Genomic DNA, 26,236 nt, shown 5'->3' with positions numbered 1-26,236 from the left:
AGCAGCCAGTCTGGTTGTGGTTGGAGCATATCAGATGTCCAATTGCAAAGGACACACCCAAGTTTTTCCCAGAATTAACACACGACAAAGGAAGTGGATTTTTATGGATGCAGCATGGCCTCTTTAATTACTTACGTGTATTTAATATGACTTTGGGATAATAAAACCATGAACAAGAGGAAATATCATTACAAAAATAAACGCACATGTGTGAAGGTTTAGAGCAGGAAATCATACAGGACTTTTGCATCAACACAATTTGTTAATACACATTGAGGTCATGATGAGATGATTTGTGAGTGAGTGGTTAAGGTTAGGATTAGGAAAGTAGTGTTGATGGTGCAGGTTAGGGTAAGTACCCAGGAATTGAAGGCTGATGGCAGGTATACCATCAGCCTGTACTGAAACAGGAATTGAATGTAAGTCTATGTAATATCCCCAAAAGTGGCCATGATATAGAAACACTACATAGGATGCTGTGCTGAAGACATAAACTGGCCATAAACTAAGATACAAAGTCAGCAGGGATACAAAAATATGTATGTAAGTAAATCCCAGATACAAAGCCAAGAATGAACCTTCAGGTTAGTTATAGATAGATGTAGTATAATACATTATGTAGAATATGCTGTGTTCATAGTGTATTAACATATTTTAAAGTCTGTTATACCAGCAGAAATTGGGAAATTTCCTGACCACATTAAAGTTTTTCATACATAATAATATGAAAGAGCAGAACTGGAGTCTGAAACAAAACAAAATAACAAAGAAAAAATAAAAAGAAACTACAAATATTCACTTTCTTTAAAGTCTTTTGGATTTTTCCACTTCATACTCATTAATTCATTTAGTATCTTCTGATCACAGACTGCCCTCTCTAATCTTTACGCTGCCACCTCCTCTTTGTTTATATTATCATGCCTAGCGTGCTCATTTAAAAGTAAAATGTATATCTGAATGTGTTAAAGGTGGCCATATGCTTTAATATAAACACACTAATAGGCAAACTCACAGCTTCAATAAGAACTGTGTATATATTCTTCTTTCCTGAATACTGTATTTCAAATACTGTCACATACGGCTGCAGGTCATTGCCTCAAGTCACCATCAGGTGGCTCAAGAGTCCTTCCCAATGTTTGACATCTGGTTTCAGATATAATGAAGAAGCAGAAATTGTCTTCATTTTAAATGTGCCATGATTATTAATACATTTTTATCATGGAATAACAATCTTCTGATGTTTGTATAAAGTGGTGATGGATTTCTTCCTCTATAATTTTAGTAATGAAAAGATCAAGTACAACAATAAAGACACCATAAGAAAATATTTCATTCAAAATATTTGAGTAAAAATGTTATGAAAGCAGTCAAAGGTTCTTTATGAAAATTAAAATCTACAAAAAAGGAAGAGGTTTCATTATGTGTGTGTTTAAAGTCATCAAAGTCATCAGTAAGTTTGACTTTATGTTTCTTGACAACCTTCATTTAATACAAATTATCAGCATTATGACCTTCACTGTGTTGTCTGTTGTCGAAGGGTTGGTCATTCTGTTATTCAGTAATTGACCAAGATGTGTCCTTGTTTGAATCCTTCCTGTCCAAAGGTCTTCATGAATGTGGGTCATGTGTTTGTGTCATGACAGTCTCTGTTCCCTTGAGCAGTTGCATGTTTTCCCTTTCAGCTTGTTTCCACCCACATTAAAGCACTTTGTACCATGATTATTAGCTGAGGACAGGTTTGACTGCAACTGATTGCTTTCATCACTTTCTCTACATGAGTGTTAAAACACCTGATAAACACCCCCCCCCCCATACAATCCTAATCTGGGGTTGATCTCATGACTACCAAGATGCTTGCTTATGCAGTGATAAACCTGATCCTCCTCTCTTACATTTGCCCATGTCTGTAGGGTACTTGGCACATCTATCTATGTGCCCAGTGCAGTGCAACATATGCATGCGATGCAACCTTGTTTGGTATTGAGTTATTGCCCTTGCCATCTTTTCTCGGCCACTAGGTGGAGACAGTTAAACAATGCAGTGCTCCAGCAGTGTGTTGGTCAGATATGGAACATAATGTACAGAACACAGTGTACATGAGCATTGCTCCATCATGTGTGTTTATCCTACACATGCCATACTGTCAACACGCAGACCTGTTCAAAGTCACCCTTGGGATAAACAACAGCTGAGCCCTTCCTCAGGAAAGGCTGCATTATCTTCCAAACTATATTATATCTTAAATGCAAAAGCACATAAGCAGTGTCATTTTGAGCAGATTCAGTTTTATACTTTTGCAGAAACCTGTATTCTTCATGCCAAGGACATCACTGCCAACAGAAATAATTAAGATTTTGGTCATGTGAAAGCTAATCCTATGGACAGGATGATGTCACCACACAAGAAGGCTGCAGTAAATCAATTCAACCTCTTTTATTGAAGCAGACCTCTCACCAGCACAGAGTGAAGCACAACATGGGGTCACTGCTGGAGGGGAAGAATAATGGTCTTCGCTGACCCGTCACATGTACAGATTCTCCTCACTACTGAATCTAGACCAACAACCACGTCTATAACCAGGGCATGTCATAAAATAAAAGAGGACATATTATCACAAGTCTTAAACAGATACAAGTTATCTCTCATTGAACACAGCTTTGTATCTCCCATCAAGCAGCTTTGCACCCTCTTAGGGATGACATCAGCGTGACTTTTTAAAGGTGCAGTGTAGAATTGAGTGGCAATGGACTTGGCAGAAATGGAGTATAATATTCATAAATATGTTTTGTGATTAGTGTGTAATCACCTAAAAAATAAGAATCATTGTGTTTGTGTTACATTAGAATGAGCCCTTTATAGCTACAAAGGGAGCGGGTCCCCTTCCACGGAGCCCACCATGTAGCACTGCCATGTTTCTACAGTAGCTCAAAATGGACAAACCAAACACAGGCTCCTCACTGCTAGATGCCACTAAATCATACACACTTATCCTTAAGTATGTGTATACTTATATATGAAAAGCTGCAGTACATTCTCAAAGGAAACATATTGTAAGTTGTGGGGGAAAGTATTTAGATCTTAAGTAAATTTAGCGATACAGCATAAAAATACTCTATTATATACTATGACAAGTGCTTTCAGTATTTTACATTAGAAAAAGCTCAGTATTGCCAACAAAAATATACTTGAAATACCTATCCTGTGTGTATTACATCATTTTACATCATAATACTTGAATATTTTACTGATCCATTTACATTATAAGCAAGCAGCATTTGTGGAGCTAATTCTAACATCTGTACATGCTGTTAATTGAAATGATAAATATTTAACATCTCCAAAGTAACTAATAATTAAAGCTGTTAAATAAATGTAGTAGAATAAAAAGTACAAGTACAATATTTCTCTCACAAAAGTAATGGAGTAGAAGTAGCTTGGAGGTACTTAAGTAAAGTACAAGTAGCTAAAAACTGTATTATTTTTATATTATGATGGTACTGGAATAAATGTGCTTATTGTGTCCTGGGATGCCGTAGTGTTGTTTTCCAAAATGCCAGTAAACCGTAATCTGAGTGTGGTTAACATGCACCACAGGATGTCCATTAACACCTGTCAGTGCAGGTGAACGAGATGATCCTCTGACATAACACGTTACACTTATTGCTAATTTGGAGTCAAGGACCTTTGCGGTGGGCAACCCTTTACATCTGTGCTCGTCCTTCTCCTCGGCTCCCCCTCTACAGTATCTTGTCACCCCCACATGCTCATATCCACTGGTGTCCATGTAATACTAGTCCATTTAAGACTCTGTTGTTTAACCTCCTGTGGTAGTTTGGATTGGGCAGTGAAATTCCATCAGTGTGTGTGTGGCCCCGGGGAGAAATTAAAATGATGATTCATATGTGAATGCTAACTGGGCAAAATGTTTCCACACCAAAATAGATCTGAATGTAAAGGCAGAGCCACCCTGGGAAGATGAAAACTGGCGGTATGAGCCATGTGCTGAATGGTTAAAAGGGTGGGACATGGACCCTTTTGCCCTTTGCTCTAGTTACTCTGCAGGAATACCTGACTGAAAATAAAGGTTGGAGCAAATGTGACTGGAAATTTCAGGCTGTATACGTCTTACAGTCACTCTCAGCTAGAAGATGATTGATCATTTTCAGTGTTACAGGGCAGTAGGTCACATATAGTATGACAGTTGCTTGGCCTACTTTACTGTACATGTATAGTTTTTCCTTTTGGTTCATGCAATACATCACATTAAATAACTTATTTGACATTTTGATAAATATGTTCATTCACTTTCTTACTAGTTCGATTTAAAGATCTTTGTCTTTGTCTAATTGTTAGAGGATATACATTTTACAATATTACACAAGAAATAAGCAAAGACAAGACGACATGAGTCAGAAACAAAAGTAAATTTGAGCAGCAGAACTTCTCTACTTTCCTCACCTACTCCTCACTCAGACTTGTGTTTAGTATTATTGTTCAATCCAAAGAAGGTGTATGAAAAAAAATGTACTGGGGCATACTGAAGTTCGGAGAAATATTCACCACAGTAGTATTGGGATCATATTTCAAACCATCAAACCAAAAAAAATCAGTAGAAACAGCTTTCTTAAAATTGTTGTTTGTTGAAACTATTTTATGTCTCATGACAAGTCAAGTTGACCCACATGCAAAATATTTGTTTATACAAATGTAAAAGTAAGTGTAAATGTTGTACATAGCATGGCTTGAAGGTAAGGAGTGGCGATGTGTGTCAATGCAAGCAAAGAATAATCTCACTGAAACAATAAAACTAGATTTGCTCCTACATCTTTTTGTCTTGGTCTAAAGTCACATTTTTTCTCTATAAACTAATCTGACCATCAAATCTGTACATTTACATTGTGTAAACAGAGATTTTTGACTCATTGGGTCTCATGCATGAAGCCATATATGAACAAATTCCTCCTTTTTTTCATTCGTATCACAATTTGTTCTTATTGTGTTAAAGTGCCCTTTTTTATCTGGGATTCACCAATGTTTTCTTATTTATGCTCTTCTCTTCAAGTGAGAGGAGATTTTACAAGTGGTTGAGAGCGCTCGTACCAAGATAATAAAAAAATAACATCATGTTTCAGAGTAATTATAATAATTGGATTAATGCTATTGGACAATTGATCCCAGTCAGGAGTACGATAAGTTTAACAGTACATCAATCTCCTCATTACTAAAGTTAATCTTCCACTTTCTGCCTTTTTTTTGTGGCATCTCTCTGACTCCTGGATGTGTGCCTGAGTATTTGCACACAGCACATCAGCCCTTATATATTGTTTTTCGGTGCGAATAACAATTGGCCAGCTGTCTCAGATTTAAGATCAAGTGGGATTTGTCATTGAAAACACCTGGGTAAGAGCAGATTTGGGTGGTTGAGAACATTTGGTGCATCTGGAATTAACTTATCTTCATTGTTTCTCTAATCTTTTCTCTAAGAGAATGTTGCTGCATGAGGCAGATTGTTTGGTAGATCACCTCATTGTGCTACAGTAAAGACTTATTGGTCACCTGCAAAAGGCACAGTTACATCTGCATTAGTGTGTATTTATTTGTGTTTGCATACATCCATATGTGCATGGATATTTGTTCCCCTGTCTACCCACATGGTCGCATGTTTCAAAGAAAGCTTTTGCACAATGCGGCCATTGCATGAACACCTCTGCTTGTTCACATTTCCTTCTGTATTCTTCTCATGTTTTACGAGGCCCTACAGACACGTGAGTTTCAGCGCAGTTGCTTCCCATCGTGCCAACTGTTGTGTAACGCACAATAAAATGCCCATTCACAGCTCATCTTACCTCCAAAAACAGGCTTTCACTGAGGTTATTGTTTCCATCATCATCTTGGCTTTAGACTCCAGTTTTACATAAAAACTTTCAAGGTTACTAGTCCCATTGTTTTCACTCAAACTAGCACACATGCACACTTGTAGCTCTCAGCTGACTGAACATGCTCAATTTTACAGTTTTTTGTGCTTATTATCTCATTGTGCTATCATAGACTCATCCAATCAGCACTGCAACAGGCCTCATCGTGAAATATCATTTCAATCAATTGTCAAAACATCACTTGCAGTCTAATTACATGAACTCATAATAACTAATTGTATAACAATAATAGAGTTGTGAAAACAGGTTCATCATTGTGCAGTATTATGTTGAACATAATAACACAGATAACAGTGCAGAAATACAAATAAAACTACACCCATATCCATATTTTTTTTTTGCCTCAGTGCATGCTGGGAGGCTTTCCAACAGGCCCAAATCCTGGGGAAACTATTATGTATACTACTACTTTCTTTAGTAAGAATTAATCGGTATCACAATTTGTAACAATCCAAACTAGAGTCTAATGAACCAAGCTGTTTAAATGCTCACTTTACTCCAGTTACTGTGAATTTAAAGTTAACACAGTCCATCCACCAGCATCACTCAAGTCTTTGGTGTGAGCTTCAGGTTGACAGAGTTTCTTAAGTCCCGACCTCTGTGTTGTCTTTGAACACACGTACACAAATAAAACTTCTTCTCACACCTGCTGAAAGGTTGGTCTGTCAGTGAATAGTGAAGCATTCAAATGACTACTGCAGACACTGAAGTCTAAAGGTGATTCAATATTCCTTTCAGAGGCAGCGAAAGAATGGATTAGTTCAAATCAGCTAAATCAGCTTAAGCAAACCTTTAACATGTTTAGATTTATTAAACCTTATTAGATTAAACCTTAAGTTTCATGAGTGTCAGTACATGTCGGCAGTAGGACAAGAAATTACTCCAACATTTTGCATAATTGACTCGCAGAAGTAAACGTTACCAAACATTCACAACTTATAAGCATCCTTATTATAAAAACACACTTGACAAATTGATCAAGATTCTGCTTTTAGCCAGACCAAAAATTTAAAAAACGTAAGGCAAGATAGTCCATGAAATCATTCAACCTCAAATAAACAGATTTTTCACACATGAACAACAAACAGTAATGTACAGACACAAGAATCATCTTGAAAGGGTTTGGGAGGATCTCAAGCCGTGACTTGTGAACCTACAGTTTACTGCCTAAGGGTGATATAAATATACACAGACCTATTGATGTTATTCCTGAGGTTGTGAACTCACTGACATGACATCCTGTAAGAGAGAAGACACTCCAGTTCACCATAATCACAGGTCATTCAGTGTCATCCCCAATTCAAAGACATTCAAAGGTGGTTTTGCATGGTTTAGTATGCTGCCTATGAACTATAATTAAGTGTATTTTATTGTTGACTCGGTCCATGCAGCAATTTCTTCTGTTTACGTGTGTGGTCATACTACATAGATTGTTATGTGTGTAGTATGACTGAATATGAAATGTAAAAGAATAAGGTGTAACAGCACTCCATTCAACAACATCAACAGCAACCATTTTCTCATCCACAAAAGTAGATATGGCATTATCGTTGGGTCAGTACGTCACTTTGGTCCCGACTGAAATACCTCAACACCTATTGATGGATAATCATGAAATTTTGTGCAGATATTCTTTGTTACAAGATGATGAAGTTAATATTTTTGGTAGTGAGTAAAATGCCTCATCAACTACTAGATGGATTGCCATGAAATGTAGTACAGATGTTCATATTGCCCACAGAATGAAATTAAACTGTTGATTACTTTCCATATTGCGTCAGCATCAGGTCAAAATATTTGGCAAAACAAATGATTTTCCCATTAGGTGTACTTTGTGTTAATAGAATAGGAATGTCCTCTTGCTTTCCAGGATTTACTGAGAAAGTTATAACCAAGAACAGAAAGCAGAGTGGTGTCAAAATCGTGCCAGGATTGTTCTGTTGTTGAAATGTGGCTCTGGCCTCTGGGCGGAAACATTTTGGCAGCATGACCAATGTCGGTTATTTTGGTAAGAGAAACACTGGTCACACAACTTTACAGGTGAGCAGCTATCTATGCTCGAGCCTCGAGGATACTAGAGCCAAATGTTTGTGCTCCAGTTTGTTTACTTACAGTTACTTACCTGGAGGACACGTTTAAGGGTCTCTTTTAAAAGAGTCGGCTTTTCATATCCAAACACATTTCTCAAATTGTATAAGTAGTTTCATGCTCTTCTGTTTGCCTGTGTAAGGTTTTTTTTTTTTTTTCTCAGGATAACCTGTTCAAACCAGCTGAGGAGCGGTTACAAGCAGATTTTTACTGCAGGGCTGGAGGCAGTTCCCAAACAGCAGGCCTGTAGTTTTCGCTCAACAGGAATCTACAGTTAACCACCAAGAAGTAAACAGACATACAGGCACATAAAGAAGAGTTTAAAATTATGTTGCTGTACACATGTGTTGGACTAAAACATACAAAGATTTCAAGTGGATATGAAGGAAAACACATATACGCAGGCTTCATATACACATATTGCAGCAGAATTCAGTCAAGAACATACAGAAGCATGTTGTGTATTCAACACGCACATGTACATTTCTTGGTACCTGCACTGAAATGTTACCTGGGTGGGGTTTTGGTTTTGATCCAATCAGCTCGTAATGCTCCTGATCAACTGTTTAAACTCATGTGATACATTACAGATGATAAAATTAACCCCTGGATGGAAATTATACAAACCTTGTGTTTTTGATTCCTTTTAAAAGCCCTAGAGCAACATCTCATTAGAAACAACAACTCACCGGGCCTGCTCAATGTCAACACAAACAGGCACGACAAACATAGTGAAACTTCATGTAACAAGCTATATGTCACGTAGTACATGTACTAGTGTGCATCATACACATGGGTGTGAGCATGTTAGCCAGCAAACATGACCAGTGATCATGACAGTGAGATGAATCATGTTATGCAACAGAGCCATATGGCCCCAGAGATCAGCTGCTTTGGGATTCAGAGCAAATTTAACAAGCACGCAGTGGCAGTAAATTTTCGGTGTTGACTGTCCCGAGTCGCTCCAACTGGATGCGGGCCCACAGGTTACAATCAGCATCCATATGAAGAGACATGTGTGAGCCTCTCTTGCAAAACTGGGGCTCTCAGATGACCATCGACTCCAAAATTAACCTGGAGTGCCATAAAGTGTATCCGTGAAGAAGAGAAGGGGTGTCTGCCAAGGGAAGATTAGAGGAAGGGATTCAAGGGGATGGAGGGATGAGATGAGACGATTAATATGTAATAGCTATCGTTCAACTGTGCATTCTCTTTATAGCAGGGTTGGGTATGGATCTCTGGAACTGCTCCTACGGTAAGAGGAACTTTACCAGGTGCCAGATGAGTTATACATACATCAGTGACAGAAGAGGAAATAGAAAGAGTAGTAAACAGAAGAGAGGGTGTTACATTTGGACACAAGCAACAGAACTGGCAGCAAGCAAGACATTGTGTTTATTGTAAATTGAGTAAAGTGTTAGAGTAAACAGAATAAATACAAAAGCTCATAAAGGTGCAAGTTGAAGCAGGCAAACAGGCTGACACAGAACACTACATACATTAGCACTCCATGCAGGACATACATTTTTCCATGACTCTGCTGTTAGAAGACAAGTAATGTATAACTAAACAGAAATTACGGATTAAATCTGCAGGGGGTCTGGAGCACCAAACAAAGTTTAATGTAAAGCTTAGATACATTCATTCTGTTACTGGAAAGTAGCTAGATTAAATCCTTGAACCTGCTGGGAAAATCTAAGTGGAGGCAGAAAGTGAAGGGGTGGTAATACCCTCTGGTTCCTCAGCAGCTTAGCAAGACATTAAAGCCAAATAGTGACTGTTCCAATGGGAGCTTTAGCACGCAGCTCCCACCCTAACTACGTGGATATGAAGCAGCCCATTAAGGAAAAACCAAACATTTCTGTTAAGCATTGTCTTGCATGGGTTTGACAGCCCATGATGCAAACCTGGGGCCACTCACTTAATTACTGCAGGTGTCAGCGTAATAATCACTCAATCTCTCAACAGTTGGCAGACAATTTAAAGGAGCCCGCGGGTATTTAAGTCACTTAAGCTATTCCCAAAAAGGTGCTACTTCCTGTTACTGTGCATGTTAATGATGAGATTGAACAGGTTTTAGGAGGACAGAAATTTTACATATTAAATGAGAAGTACCTGTAGCCTGTAATGTCCTGGCTTGTAAAAAATAATGTCTTAAAAAAAAAAATCCCAATTCTAAAAAGATCTCAGATTGGGTTTGATACTTAAATTTTTAATAGAAAGTTTTCTGTTACCAGCTGAAAGTGCAGGGTTTGAAAGGGTTAGCATTTAGGAGGCGGGGAGGGAACTACTAAAAGATGCTATTGAGTTGCATTATGGAAAAACTGGTGCAAATGAGTACTGTGCCATGTTACACCTTATGTAAGATCCTGCCTACTGGTGAAAAGTAGGCCACATGGCCCGAAGGCATACCCTCTGTGTGATATATGTCAGGGCCTGATAATGACATGTAACACAGAAAGGTGATCTAACAGTCCCTCGGTCAAAATGACAAATATTTGGGTCACACATCTTCTAAGTGAGTTAATTCAGAATAGTGCACCATTGAGGAGAGACGGACAGGGAGTGTGTGTGAATACCGGACTCTGAAACCTCCACAAAATATTTCTGACACACTTTTGCCCATTTAGGCCCACTTAAAGCTCTTGAACAGACAGAGGTGCTGGTCTTTATGACTGAAAATCTGTGAAAACACATTGTATGTAATCCATTTGAACAAGGAAAACATTTCAGAACAAACTCATAACAGAAATAACCCTCAGAGAGTGACAGTAATGAAAGTATTCAGCATTTAAACCAGAGGGACTGAGAGTCTGTAATTCCCAAACCACTGCCTATTCCCAGCTCTGGCTCCCACAGCCGCTGGTGTTCTCACAAGCATTCCCCACAAATATAGATGGGAAATCACAATCTGACTGTCTTTGCTCTTCTGATACAGCGGCTCAGCAAAAAAAATGTGCTCATCAAAACCATGGGGTTTGTTGAAACAACATTCTCAGGCTGTGGATTTTGATTAGCAAAGGGAATAGTCTGAACTAAGATGGAGAGAGTTTAAACAGGATTCAAATTAATTCAGAAAACAGTGGAACATTTTTAAAACTTTTGGCTAAAATAAATTACCTGATTGTTCTCACTATACCAACTTGCTGCAGGACACTATTTAACTCAAAGTTGTCCCTTGATTTTTGTGTTTTCATCCAATTAATCAGATAATTATTATAAAACGTTAACGTGTCCAGTTGTAAAGATGCTCACTAGAGAGTAGTCAGGGGAGCTGAGGATATCATAGGCATCCCTCTACCCTCCATTCAGGACCTCTAGAACAGCCGATGTCTGCATAAGGCACTCAGCATCGTGAAAGATCCCTCACACCTTCTTCACAGACTGTTCGATCCTCTGCCATCACGGCAGTGGTTTCGCAGCATCAGAGCGAGAACCACAAGACTGTTAAACCGTTTCCTCCAAGTGCTGAACAGTAGTCTCATTTCTGTCTGATCAACTGTAGCAACAACTGAAACTTCATTTGCAGACTAGACTCTGAAATTGCACGCTTAAAGCTCCACTTTTTGCCCAAGGGATTTTTATTTTAGTGTTACTTAAGTTATGACTCCTTGCACTTTGATCCCAGAGAAACACTTTTTCATTATGCCTTGCATTAATGTAAAAATTACATTAAACTGATTTTATTTATTTTGTCAAATTATTTATTTTAAAGTTTCTGTGTTGTGTAGCTCTTTTCATTTTACCGATGTTTAAATTCCAACATTGACAGTCATCATCTACCCTCTACCCTACTTTGGGTGTAGTGAATATTTGGATCCGGATTGTTTCATCATACTTTGACAGATACTATTTGCATGACTGTGCCATAGCTGTGGTTTACTGAGTCACCACTTCCTCCTCTAGTGATTTCCATTTAAGTTTTGTAACCGGTTGTGCCATTTCTTTTTACTTTAGGCAGAGGATTTGTAAAAATAAAATAAAATAGGCCTTATGAACCAACACATTTTTCATAAGACTTTTTTTATTTTTTGTTTATTGGATAGCATTTTTTATACGCTCCAGATATTAAACATGTTTTAAGAAAGATCTATGCACCTCACCATGAGCACCAGGTTATGTGTTAAAATGGAGGAGCAAACCTTGAAAGATACTTAATTGGTGAAGGCATGGGGGGACTCTACAATGGACCTGTGGCGTGAGTGCGTGTGAAAAGTGTCAATCACCTGAGTCTCACAGTCAGTGAGAGTTGGCCGCCCTGTTTTACTCAGAAACAGCTTTGCTTTGACCTAAATGCTAATGTCAGCATGCTAACGTGCTCACAATGACAATGCTAAGAATGTTTACAATGTTAAGCATCCTAATTTAGCTTGTTAGCATGCTAACATTTAATGCACACAAAGCACAGATGGGGCTAATGGTAAAGTAATTAGTTTAATTATTAGTGTTGAACAGTTTGACATTTCCAATCCCAGAGAGTCACCACTAAATAATTTTAGCTATTCCTTTTTCTTTTCCTTTCTATTTAAATGCCTAAATTATCTAAGAGTTGGCTTAAACTATTTAAACTATATTAATGTGAACTTAGTGGCAGAGTGGTGACGATGTTGTTTTTGTTTTCCTTGTTTCAAAATATTAGCACATTTTGCCTTAATCATAAAATATTTGGCATTACATTACAATTAATAATTTATAATAATTAAGCTTTGGAGAGAAGAGGTCTCATGTAAAATACACTTTTAAAAAAGAATTGAACAGACTAATCAATGCCTATAGTTCAGCACACTTTCCTTTTTCTGTTTGCTCTGAATAGATCGCATCAGCTGGTGACAGTCGTAAAGCAAAGTTCCCTGTGGGAAAAAAACCTTTGAGCCCATAAATAGAGAAAAACAACAACCATAGAATCCACAGATAAGCAGCTTTTCAGTAAATCCTAATGAAAAGGGAGCCACAGGGAGATAGAAAAATCAGAGTGAGATTAGGAGGCAGAACATCATGTCCCACATCACTGACCTGGCAGGGTAAAGGGCTGATATAGGAGACCTAACTGCTGTAAGAAACCTATAAATGACATCTTTAGGTTAACGTATATGGCATGTTTTCTGGGCAGGGCATGTTCACTATTAATCATTCTAAGTGAGTCAATATCAAGACAAACATTCATGATTGTTAAAAATAGGTTTATTAAAGATTATTTTAGAGTCAGTGATGTGGCAGTAGATAAAAAAGGATGCTGCTGATTGTGCTGCAGGGCGGGGGTGTTTGGGATCTGAGAGACGTTGTGTTCTCTGCAGTCTGCACGTTGGACGCCAGTCACAACAGCGGATCCCCAGGCAGCGGTCACCCCGTACTGAACCTCCATCCAGCACATGCTCCAGCGGGGCACGTGCACACTCTCCTCAGCCTGATTCTGCCAATGATGCTCTCAGATGTGACCTGATGTACTTATGGTCTGTGCACAGAAACAGGATCATGGTTTGCTTGTGCTTGGGCATTTTGTGTGTTTTAATAAATGTCTGGAGGAAGTTTGAGCATAGCAGAGACTTAAATTATTCATCATGTGTGCCTGATTGATTGCAATATCCTGTGTGAATGTGCATCAAATTCAAGGTTGTCAATATAGCTGCAGCGAGAGTGATTATGATCTCATTCGTGTTTCTACTTTTCAGCAGCCTGCTTCTTAAAGATTCTACAACAAATAACCAGAAAGCAAAGAGTTTATTTAAATGTATTTATTGAACATAAAGCAACAAAATATAAAATGTGCATTGGTGGAAGGTCACACCTCATGAAGCTCAACTACTTCATCCCCCATAAATCGCGGTAAATACAGTACTTTCTACAGAAAATAAAGCTCCTTCATAAGTTACACAGCCCATCCATTTTCTCATTATTGCACCACCTGTCTAGAATAAGGTCATTTCAAACATATAGGAGCAACAAAATCTCCTACAGCCATACAGTAAGATGTTTTTCCTTGCGCTGTTGAGTATATTAATCATATTTGTTCTACAAAGAGATTGTGAACTCTGGATAATTCAAGGGGAGTCATCTGAGGACGAGCTTCACAGTCCTGTCTTTCATCTGGTTCACACCTGCAACTCAGAATTCCTTTCATTCCTAAATAATCAGGTTTTTTTTTCAAAGAGCTTTGGCCATCACACACATCTAAAAGCCATGTCATTTATAAAGCTTCACTTGATTTTGACTATTAAGGCTAACTGTGATTTTTGTTAAAATCTGTTAAAATCAAGACAATGGAGCCCCAATCTCCGTCCCAAATAACGATCCTCTCATCCACATTCCCCACCAATGACCTTATCCTCATCTTTTGTCTCTGTGGCTCAAAACCAGGCCGAGTTTGGTGACGCATCACCGGTCGGCCAATGGGCGCTCTTCGTTAAGGGTTGTGTCCTCGGTTAGCATCACTGAGACGACAAAGTGATGTTTTTTTTGCCCAGTGATGTGCGAGGGGGGAGGAGCTTGTGGCGTGGGCAGAGGGGCACGTTGCACCCAACGAGGTCTCAGCCTGTCACAGGACATCACATCAGACAGCGAGCAGGCATGCGCAGTTTCTAAACTCCCCGCCCTGCGACACCAAGGGAACACAGGCAGAAAAGTAGTCACGAATCAGCTTCAAACCTGTCTGTGCAGCAAGAGAAGACGGGACTCAAGTGCCAAAACATCAGACTTATATGTTCCCTAAATAACTGAGATATCTAGGTCTACAACAGTATGAAGAATGCGCCATAAATCCTGTGAGGTGAAAATGGCTGCCATGTTTGAACTATTATGAGTCCAAAACTGCATGTTAGTTCTAGTTAACATCTATAGAGACACCACTTTACGTCAAGCAAGTAAATATTCACAAGCCAGCCAACAGAAATCATCCCTGACCTTCTTCCAACATCCTATTTCCTTCAGAGTTTTGGAGCCTCAATTCCTTATTTATTTATTTTTTTTAATTTGAACCACTTCAAGGTCTTTTATGAGGAGCATTTTGGCTGCCCTCATAAATCTTCAACATACGTTCCACTTTAATGTTTTACTCGAAACACAGATGCTGTAATCCAAGCTGCAGTATAGCAGACAATAGCTAGACATCCAAGGCCTTCTTGGAACCTAAAGTATTGTTTTTTTCTAAGATGAGCATGTTCTCCTCACACCTAAACGTTTCAATGCAACTTTTCTGTAATCAGAAAAAGCCACATTATACACACACACACCTACAAATTTGCCAATGAAATGTGGGCTCACATGTGCAAAGTGCAGACTAGTGGGCAGAAGAAAAAAAAAAAGGCTGTCTCCACTTATGAGACATAGCGCGTGCAAGAGCCTGACCACTTCCTGTTGTGTGCAGATGACACCACAGATTCTCTGATACAGGAAATACTGTCGCTCTGCAGCACCAGCTCCCAGTGCCAACCCCAGGACTGCTCAGACTCAACTCAGTGATTGCTTGAATTTGTAGAGAAACTATCAATCTGGAGTTAGCTTCAAACTATACATCACTTTCAAAATATTCACAGCTTTATTAAATCATTACAAGATAAAGTAATACATTCATTCATCAATAAAAACAAGACAGACTCATGAAATTCGCTTTGATTAAAAGTCTGGACACCCATGCAATGTTCAGTAAAGTTAAATGTTTGCATTAACAAGTAGTAGATGCTGCAGGAGTTCTTATTTAGGTCGCCACACATCTTATTAACAGGACTTCATTGATTAAAAGTATGAAATCACAGAAAAGAAGAAACCCATAAAAAGGTTGTGAGTAATTGTAAGTCCCTTTGCATTTCTATTGAAGTATTTAAAATGTTTCTGCAATATTGTGCAAATATTCACTGAATCTCTGACACCTGACAGATACATTTCACAAGTATGCATATATTGACAGTTTTTGGGTAGCGCTCCCTGTCTGGTCACAAGACTCTGCAAGGTTTTCCCACTTAAGGACAAATTACAGAAAACCTAAAAAAAAAAAAAAAAAGGGTTGAGCCAAACTTTCTTCCCATTTCCCCATGTTTTGGGTCTGCCATCACTTCGTTACAAGGTACATCTCAATTGCAGACAACCTTCCCTTAAAAAGGCATTACTGTTCACATAATTTAACCCTATTTGGACAAGCTTTGAGCACTAGCAAAATTCACAGTTTTCACAGGAGTCTCCTACTCCACGTCTCTTTTTTTTTTTTTTAAAGCTCAGAACAGTATTGACGGCATCTTGCAAGCATGTACCTTTGTGACAACTAATGGTCAGACCCATTTGGGAGTCAGCTGGTTTTGATCACCCACCCAAACCAGTCCATAAACCCAGTCGTGTCCATGGCTCCGAGAGAGCCACCCCAAAAAAATCCCTCAAGGTCCTGACAACAGTAAGTATAGAAAAAAACTGGAGTCTCTGTGTGGTGTTGAGTGAGGGATCCCAGAAATTCAGTGTCTGAGTGTGACTATGACTGTGAGGTGAGAAAAGTGCGGTCCTTGGAGAAACTGCCATGTCTCCATTTCTACGTTCTCGCTCCACCTCCTTCACTTCTCATTTAATCATCCATCAACTCCAAGATCAGAGTAGTCAAGTCTCTTCAGGGTGCAGGGTGCTGGGCCTGAACATTCTCTGTCATCTGTTTGGCACTGTAGTAGGACAAACTCAGGCCCATGATGGCCAGCATCATGGCTATCTGGTTGATGGCACGGTCTTGTGGCTGAGTTTGCACCTCACCGGCTACTTGCCTCTGCAGAGAGAAAAAAACAAAAAACAAACAGGACAAGAAGGTCAGAGGTCAGCCAACAGTGGAAACAATGAGCCATTCAGAAAATGTTTGTCTTGTCAAAAAAACTACTAAAGCCTGATTGGCCAAACCTGTAAAAAATAAAAATAAAAAAAAAGACAAATATTTTGCCCGAGGAGGCTTCCCCCTTAAAATACCCAACATCTGCAACTTCAGTTCCTCAGTCCTGTGCCATGTGACGGTACTTTTGGCAAGAGCAGTGATTAAACATTTAGAGGGGGAGAGCTTTTAGCACAACGGGAACACAAAGTTCTTCACACGCGGTAGGGTATAAGGGTTTGTATTGTTTGCAATGAAATGACTGTCTACATAAGATCAGATGGCCCGAGTAGTTTCTAAATGTACAGCTCCTCCTTGCCCTCTCTGACCCCTTTGAGATAGGAATGTCAGCATTTAAACAGCTCAGGTATTTAGCACCATCCCCCTCCATTTGAAAAACATATGTTCAAACACTACCAGGTATGACTCTACTACTGGTCATACTGGTTGTACAGGCTTATAGATATTGGGATCAAAGAGGAAACATTTTCTCAAAGCATAAATTGGCTGTTTTATTGTCAACAAGTGGTTGAACTGAATGATTTTATGAAGACATTTTACTGAGGAGCACAATGACAAAAGTCAAATGTACAATAAAATAACAAGTAGAATAAGATGTTGAAATTGTGGTGAATTCAAATCAAACCGGTTTTGGTGTGCAGAATTTAAAATCAACTGACAAGTATTTATAACGCAAATTTACTGTCATGGCTGTGTGTCAAATCTTATGTAACACTCACTTTTCTCCGGTCTGTTAAGCTTTTGAGTGACTGTAAAGCCATACGAGGGGGACGGCCATTGTTTTCAAATTAGTGTAAACATGCGTACAAAAACTTTACACAAAGGCACAGACATATGGAGGGTCACTACTGTCGGACGGATTACGATGACTGCTGAGGGACAAAGGAAACACAGGAAATGATTTCACAATGATTAGCGTCGCCACTAATTATATGACAGGTTTTGACATCAAAGCGGATTGTTGGCCACAGAACAGCTGCGTGCCCCTCGTCTGAATGCAGCTCAGATTAGAAGCAGAGTGGATGCTTGACTTAAAGGATAAAGACGAAACTGATTGACAAGTTGACGGCTAAAACCTTGTTTGCTAAATACAGCAAAAAATAAATAAATGTAAAAGTGATGCTTGTGAAGCTTCTGTGAGAATTTACAGATTCACAGATGGTGTAGTGGGTGGTGAAGAGTAGTGATATCATGTGTCATCACTACCCTTATTAAAAACATTTGTACTCTGACATTAAGAGCATTTGATTGCATTTCAGTGTTCATTTGTAAACTGTGGTGAAGCTGCACATACCTGGAGGAGGCGGAAGTATCCAGGGGTCAGTCTGCCCAGTCTGATGATCATGTCTGCTGATGTGGTGTGAGGTGGGTCACAACGGAGGGAAGAGCTGGGATGGCTCTTAAGATCTGAAAAGAGAATTCAGTTAGCGTCCGCACAGCAATCCAACAGGACACAATAAAAGAGGATGAAGTGACAAACAGAAATATTGTTGGAAAACTAAGATATCGAACAAGCTTAAAAAAGGTCCGGAAGTTACAGCTTCAAAAGAAATTATATTTTTACAAGAAAAATTGAAAGTTTCTAGTCCGATTTTGACGTAAACAAATTTTAATTAGTAATCCTCAGATGTAAATCGACTTTTCCAGTCAGTCAAACCATCAATAAGCTTTTTTAAATGCCCGCCTGCCAAAAAAAGAAAAGATCACTGCTGTTAGCATGCAAATTAATTAAAACCATCTGATCCATGCAGAAGGAAGGAACATTTATCGCCTCGGGCCACAGCACGAAACTTTGCTGTGCACAGATCCCATATGATCGACATGCAGAGAGATATCCAATATATGAGTACCATGTCAGATGTTTCACATCTGGAATCATTTCAGATCTGACCTGCTTGGCACAGTTTTTCATTCCAAAGTTTCTACCCTGGATGCCTCCAAAATCCCGCTATTATTAAATGATCATGTTTGAACTAGAGCAGAGCAACAGTGCTTCTATTCATGCTGCGTCATAAACTGAAGGAGCAACGAATAAAGAACAACTTGATTCTTTCATGTGGTTAATTCTATATTCGATTGATGAGGAAAGTGGGGTTTTTATATACATTGTTGGACACCAACCGTTAAAATAGAAAAAATACCAAAGAAAATCACGTGGAGGAATGGATTGTCCATTGAACCATGACTAGAACAAAAAGTACCCAACAGGCAGAAGCCAAGATTTAACCATTTAGTTTAAAAAAAAAAAAAAAAGCAAACTGAATCATCTTTAGTGGTGCAGGGATGGGAGGAAGGCAAGATATGAGGTCATCCTAACAAGCATCCCAGTAAGACCAGTTGAAGCAGATGAATTTAGGCGTTTCAAGACACAAACCGCCAAGTGCCAGCTTCATTAACAACAACCAGAGAGCTGGGATTTGACCATTTCCTCTGAGATCAAGGTTGCAGGGAAGGTGAGGAGAATGACTGTTGACAAGGTAAGACATATGTGAAGCCTTAATGAGCCAACCTGGTTGGAGTCACACCTCTTATGAGAAGAAGAAATGCAATTCAAGCTTTAAAAGTTGATCCTGTGGAGAAGGTCTTGTTGATGAAAACCCAAACAACTTGGGATTTCTCACCTTCTAGAGGTTCTCTGGTGGAGAAAAAAAAAAAAAAAAGCCTGAAAATACCGGTCCAATTTCCAGCAGGACCTTGTACTTCCAAACCACGCTGACAGATGCCAAACAGAGTGGTGAACTTGAACTACTGAGAAAGCTAATGCACTGTGCTCCGCCTTTTATACAGCCCCGTTCTCACCCAACCAGATCTGCGGGCTTTCCTACAGCACACGCCCACTCTCAAACACATACACACCACTGTCAAAATGCATTATTCTCAGTGGACTGCTTTCCTGAAACACACCCCTTCCCACCTCTTTCCAAAACTAGAAAAAGAGCTGTCAGATATGATTTGTTCATTTAGTAAACAGAGGGGAATAATACAGAAAAAAAACAAAAGGAGTGCGACGGTGCGGTCTTAACGGAGCAGGCATGTCCGAGTGTAGGATTTCATAACCAGCCTGAGTTCCATTTAATCTCAACCTTAGGCAGAAATTAAATGTCACAGAGCTCAGAACTGATCCTGAACTTGACAAACGTCCAAAACAAAAGCTTGAGACAATGAGTTCCTCATGTATTTATGTGCGTTTTGTTTCTCTAATGGTTGTCTGTGTTATATAACCCCTTTCCATTTCACTGAACTAATAGTTGCAGCTTCTCTCTGTGGATCTCTCAATGGTTCAGACAGCTACTGTTTACATCATGCAATTTGAGTTTTGACGAAGATGGCGGCCACTAGGCATGAAACTATATCCTAGTTAAAGTAGTGCAACTAAATACATCACACAAGGTGCTATCAGGATAATTGGATTTGAAGAGCTAAATATACATAAGCACATTTAAGCTACACCATGAAAATATCTAAAAATGAAAAGTGTCTCCAATTTGTATCAGATCCACTCAGACAGCACCAGATCCAGAGCCTCCCACTTTTATCGTAAAACCAGGAACCAAATAAGTCAAATTAACAAGGTAAGCCTTTTACAACACAACAATTATGAGATTAAGTTGGTTTATGACTCCCTGCTAGTTTCCATGGCCACAATAATCTTATACAAGTAGCTTTTCAATTGATTTCGTACTACATGAGACAAGATTGAACCAGCATATCTGCTTTTATAGAGACGCATTGGTAGAAAGGAGAAGAGAATAGGAGAAACGTGTTATTGTGGTTACCTGACGCTCCTTTAAAAAACATTTTCCAGTGATCAATGTAATGTGATGACAGATTTCTAACAGGTCAGATACCTGCAACGTGCCAACCGGGATCAGAATAGTGATGGGGCCATGCTGCCGTATGACAGGGACAAGTGTTGATTTAATCGACACAGCAATAAACGCTTTCACCTCTCACCTTTAGTGTTTTTTGCTCACAAACGGAAGTTGAACAAAACTCATAATGTACGAGTTGCTGTCATTTAAATGCTCTGCAACGATTAGTTGATCAACAGAAACATAATCGTCAATCGATTAATCAGTTTTTTCTGACAAATGCCAAAATTCTCTTGTTCCAACTTCCAATGTTATATTTTCTACTTTCTCAATCATCTAGGTCAGTAAAATGAATATTTTTGGGGTGTGGACTGTTAGTCGGGACAAAACAAGACATTTTAGGTCACATCTTGGGCTTTGGGAAACAGTGATTGACCTTTCTCGCCATTTTATAGAGAGTTAGAGTTAATCAGAGATAAACAACAGTGAAATATTTCAGCTGTTGCACTGGAAGATACAAAACACCTCTCTCCCTCGTGTCACCTTCCTCAGCCAATTAGTTGACTGCGTAGATACTACAGATACTGTGAATGCTTTGGCAGGCTTGCAAACAGAGCACCCCCCCCCCCCCCCTGCACATCAGCTCGGGTATCACCTGCCTGTAACGGAAACTTTGATCTTGTCGGTACACAAAAGTGTGTGGTACTATGCTTCGGGGAAAATTGGACGATGCAGCAGCCAACTTTTCTGTCCAGATATAGTGGCCATCACCGGTGACACACCCAGCTGATCCATTACATTTCTGTAAAAATAGATAAATGTCATGTTTAAAAGTAAATGATGGGGATTTCTATGTTTGTAATTTTTTTCCAATATCAAAAAAAGGACTGGAGCTGAGCTGGTAACCATTTAGCACATCATTATTGTCAGCTGTAGTTCAAAGACGCGTGTAAAGGAGGAGCGTCACGAGTCGCCAGTCAGTAGTAGTAGTAGTAAATCCTTACGCACAGCTGATTCAGTAGTTGAGTTCTTTAGGAGCGGTTCACTACATGCTTCGGCATGAATCCAAATGAGTCACCTGTGAACTAATCAGGTTTATCAGGAAATGTTAAATAAATATGAGAGGGTGTTCCCCACTTGTGTGTCACTTGTGGTGACATTTCAAAAAACCAGCTGGGCTAATTCTCAAAATATGACCTGGTGTTTGTTTACAGACAAAAAGAGACAGACTCAGCTTCACCATATAGAAGGTTTTACGTTATACAAAGCTGATCTGAATCTGACTAAAGGCAGAAAAACTCCTCGTCTTTCCATCAGGAAACGCTGAGTCGGATGCTGTGAAAACACAAAGAGGGGTGGGCCCGCATTCATTTACTTAATTTTTTTTTTAAAATAAATAATCTCCCTGAGGAAGATGAAGGATGTCAATCAGTATTATGGTCACACTTGGACCGGGCACAGAAAACATTTACTGGGTACACTGTGTACTCTTCTCGAATCAGCCAATGAAATCATCAGCACTCCTTTCTTCCTCTCTTGGTCCCGCCTACTCATGCCATCCTCCCAGAGCCGGGGTTCTCCTGTGAGTGAGGGCAGACAATAGCCACATGAAAGACGGAAGCATCAGCTGTTGCGGAACGACTATCAACGGAGTGAAAAAAAAGAGAAAAAAAAGGGAGAGTCTCATCCAAGGCAACAGCAGCTCAGGATTACATTTACATCGTTTTTGACCTGACTGTCTAATTGTGCAATTGTTGTCTGGGCATCCTCCACATTCATGACCATGGCATGTATTTGACTGTTGCCATGGTTTCCCTGTGTCACCAGGGTGGATTCACAGTGCTACAAGCTCAAAGTCATGTCTGTGGGGTTTCAAATTCATCTGACCTGGCATGATCCACACCAACAAAACTTCCATTGTTAATACTTAAATAGACAGAGAGCAGCGAGTCATACTGAATTCTTGAGAAATGTGCAGAAATTTACACAAAAGACAAAAAGCCATGTAAAAAGGTGTCTTGGGGTTGATTATCACTCATTAGACGCACACACACATATTTAGTGTATAAGGAGTGAAAAAAAAGTTTTTTAAAAAAAAGGGAAATGTCAGAGTTGAAGAGGTTAATATGAACATCCAGAGGCAACACAAACCGTGATGTCCCTTCAAGATACCACATTAAAGATTGTTTTCCCAAATAAGTTACATGTAAACAGTTAAGAGTCTATGATTCTTCATTGTACAGCATGTTTCATGTGTGTCTGTATGCATGCATTAACCCACTTAAAACTATTTTTCCAAGAGTAGCATGTATACCCAAGGTGTACATGGCAATGAAACACAAGACAAGACCTCCATTTTGGGCCCCCAGCTGTGCAGGAGCCAACATGGCTGACCCACAAAAACAAAGGGAAAGTTGAATTTGAAAAAGTAACACAATGAAGCTTTGTGAATTAAATTAACCAGACCATATGCTTGTTAATTAGCAGCAAAGTATCAGTGTTTGCCCCCCTACTGTTAAAAGCCACCTACTGAGCTGACACGCAAGTGTAAATCCAATCAAACCAGGAAAGTAACCCTCAAATCCAGACTCTTAATCCAATCTATATCCAAAAACACAACTACTGACTAAATGGTTCACGTGAAAAAAGCATTAATGTAACCGTTCTTGGTTTTGTGTGCCTTAAAACCAATTTCAACTGGTTCAAATGTAAAACATCTCAGATATTCACCCTCATTACAAATTAGAAGTTTAAATTTAATCCACAGTAAATTACACATTTTCACTCCACACTTACAACTAACTGCACTGCCAATAATACCCTAAAGAGGGGAGGGGGGGGCAGCTGTTTGAGTCTCTATAGGTCAGGGTACAAAATGTACAGATGGCATGCCATGCACACTGGGACTCACATAGACAGGTCAGATAATCAGGGAGTAACTATACAGTAAAAAAAAGCATTTTAAGATACAGATGCATCTGATATTTTAATATTTGCAGGTTTTTTAAGATACAAAAAGCAACAAACCACCAAACAAAGGAGGGTTTTAGGAGTTCACACTTAAACTTGTCACAATACAAATCCCAATTTTAAAAAAAATTATGAAATTGTTAGAGAAACATTCATCTCCAGTACATTTATAATTTTGATTTAGTCCCAGTCAGCTACATGATACACAAGCTTAGTTTACTTGTACACATTTAAAACCCAATTAATCCAACTTTTAAAAGGGATGCTTTGTCCTTTAAAATTTAGCAATGTCAAAAGCATCACATGGCTTTTCAATTCATTTGATCTCCTTATTTATTCTATTTTGGACAAATAGTCGTTTTTTAAATGTCCCAAAATCAGCAGTCAAAAACCGGCATTTCAAGAAAAAGGGGGGAAAAAAAAGAAAAGTTAAAGCTTTCACATTTCCTATAGAGGAAGATATCCTGTATATGCGAACACGTGGTGTTAAAGTTTTAAAACGCGAGAGTATAAAGCTGAAAAAACAAACCACATCAACTATAACCACTGAGACATAAGGCTTTTCTCTCTCAATCGGGACGCTTAAACTGTTACAAAAACCCGCTGAGGACGCTTCCTCACCGGTCACACCTTTACTTTAACTTTTTCTTTTTCTTTGCAAAAGTATCAAATGAAAAAATGTGTGCGCTTACCTGTGATTGCACTGGGCTCTGGGCCTGTTTAGGGGGACGGACAGCCTGGCTGCGTTTGGATGGATAGTAGTACACTGTGTACGCTGAAAAGCTTTTATATAGGAGGACATGATCTATATGGGAAGGGGGGTGGGGCACTCAGAGCCATGCAGCACATACAAGGCACACCAATGTGCATGACAAGCACACAGACCCCCATGTCTGTGTGAAATGAGCTCGTCCACCTCTTGTTCTCACGTGTTTAAATGTGCTGGAACATTTTGTCTTTTTATTTTATTAATACTGTCATGCATCCTCAGATACCACAACATACCTGCGCGTGTAATGTGTTGTATGTTATATGTTTAGATTCATGGCTTGAGGAAAAAATTGGGGGGAAAGGGGCGTTGGTTAGTTGGAAGGCTACTGAGATTCATTTAAGTTGGTCGTGGAAAACTGTAGAAAATAAAAAATATGACCCACCGTTTGGTTGTTTTTTTGCAAGTGTTTGTTGAAAACATTTGGATATAAGGAAAATTCCCCAAATATATCTAAATCACTTGATATTGAAATTGTCAGTGTAGCTGTCCTGGAGCTTTCGATCACATCACATGATCTTCCTCCTCCTTTCTGGAGTTTGCCCAGTTGTTGATGGAAAGATGTAAAAAAAAAAAAAAAAAAAAGATGTTGGCTTTATGTTGACTACAAATTGGAGAAGAGTGGATGGGTGGTCGTGGGGAGAAAAGGGGTCACATTAATCCTCCAAAAATAGATGGACAACCGCAACCACATACATAACCTAATCTAAACACTGTTTAAAATAAAGTACCCTAAATCAGCCTGATGAGCGTTGCGTTTGCCTACTTTTTTGTGAAGTGGAGACAGAAGGTTTATTGGGACTCTGGGTGAGAAATGCAGCATTTGAACCAAAGAAAAGATAATAGCATGTAAATTCCTGAGACATATAGTCAAGGTGACTGGGCGACCATCCCCCATCCTGTTGGCCTACTGAATGCATATGAACCCATTCACCCTACTCAACATGTCTGGGTTCAAGTGGTTCATATGCATTCCATAGGTGGGGGAGGAAAGATGGTGTGACTCAACATTTAAAACCAATTAAAGTTCCAATAATATTTACACAGGTTTAAACTTACAGAAATTATTCAAACTTCTCTGAACTTGTTAAATAAAGTTGTTTTTTGGGTTTTTTTTAAATACAATCTCTGTTTTAAAGGCAAAACATACTTAAAACATAAACACAGGCTTTACGTCAGCTTATTGTCACTGTTACCCAACATTTGGTAAAGCTGCAGAGAAAGGTGACACCAGGAACAGGACATCTCGCCCATGGTGGCTTAAAAACAATCTCTTCCAATCGCAGCTGTAAAATGTATATGAGAGGTCTTTAAAATGGTCAGAAATGCATTAAAATCCACATTTAAAAGACTCTATTTCTTTGAGATTGCAACAAATAAAAGGTTAAATATGTGGCTGAAGTTGCTTCAAGTTTTGTATCATTAAGGAACAGAAAATAACACCCAAAAATAAAATTAAAAAAAAAACAGCATGTGGTCACACCTGAAGTAGAGGAAAAGGTGATATATGCTACATCACAGAAAGGGCTTTACAACATATTGTTTTTTCCTCATTTCGATATCAATCTAATGCACTAATGTATATAAATGTCCCAGCAGTATTCGGGTGTGTATAACTTGAGTACGTGCAATATGTCTCTAGCTGCGTTTTGAAGCAGACGCCGCCCTCAATGTACCTCTCCTGGTGTCAGCTCCCCCCCCAACAGTTACCCCATTTAACATATGTATTTACTGTACGGTATTTCTCTCCCCGGCTAGGAACACGTGACCCTGTTTATCCCCCAACTAAAAGGATGGAGGGTGTTTCTGT

General features: G+C 39.1%; 1 long non-coding RNA gene across 1 annotated transcript; it reads right to left on the bottom strand.

The window, feature by feature from the left end:
• Positions 1-16,482: 16,482 nt before the first annotated feature.
• On the bottom strand, positions 16,483-19,586 carry LOC133984061 (uncharacterized). Its single transcript, XR_009925392.1, has 3 exons — positions 19,497-19,586; positions 18,170-18,282; positions 16,483-16,758 (listed from the first exon to the last, which is right to left on the bottom strand). It is a non-coding gene; the product is annotated as an uncharacterized LOC133984061 (long non-coding RNA).
• Between the last annotated feature and the right edge of the window lie 6,650 nt (positions 19,587-26,236).

Source organism: Scomber scombrus, chromosome 7, assembly GCF_963691925.1.
Source record: "Scomber scombrus chromosome 7, fScoSco1.1, whole genome shotgun sequence".
Lineage (NCBI taxonomy): Eukaryota > Metazoa > Chordata > Actinopteri > Scombriformes > Scombridae > Scomber > Scomber scombrus.
The sequence above is the reverse complement of the archived record's forward strand: the minus strand, read 5'-3'. Positions and strand labels throughout refer to the sequence as shown.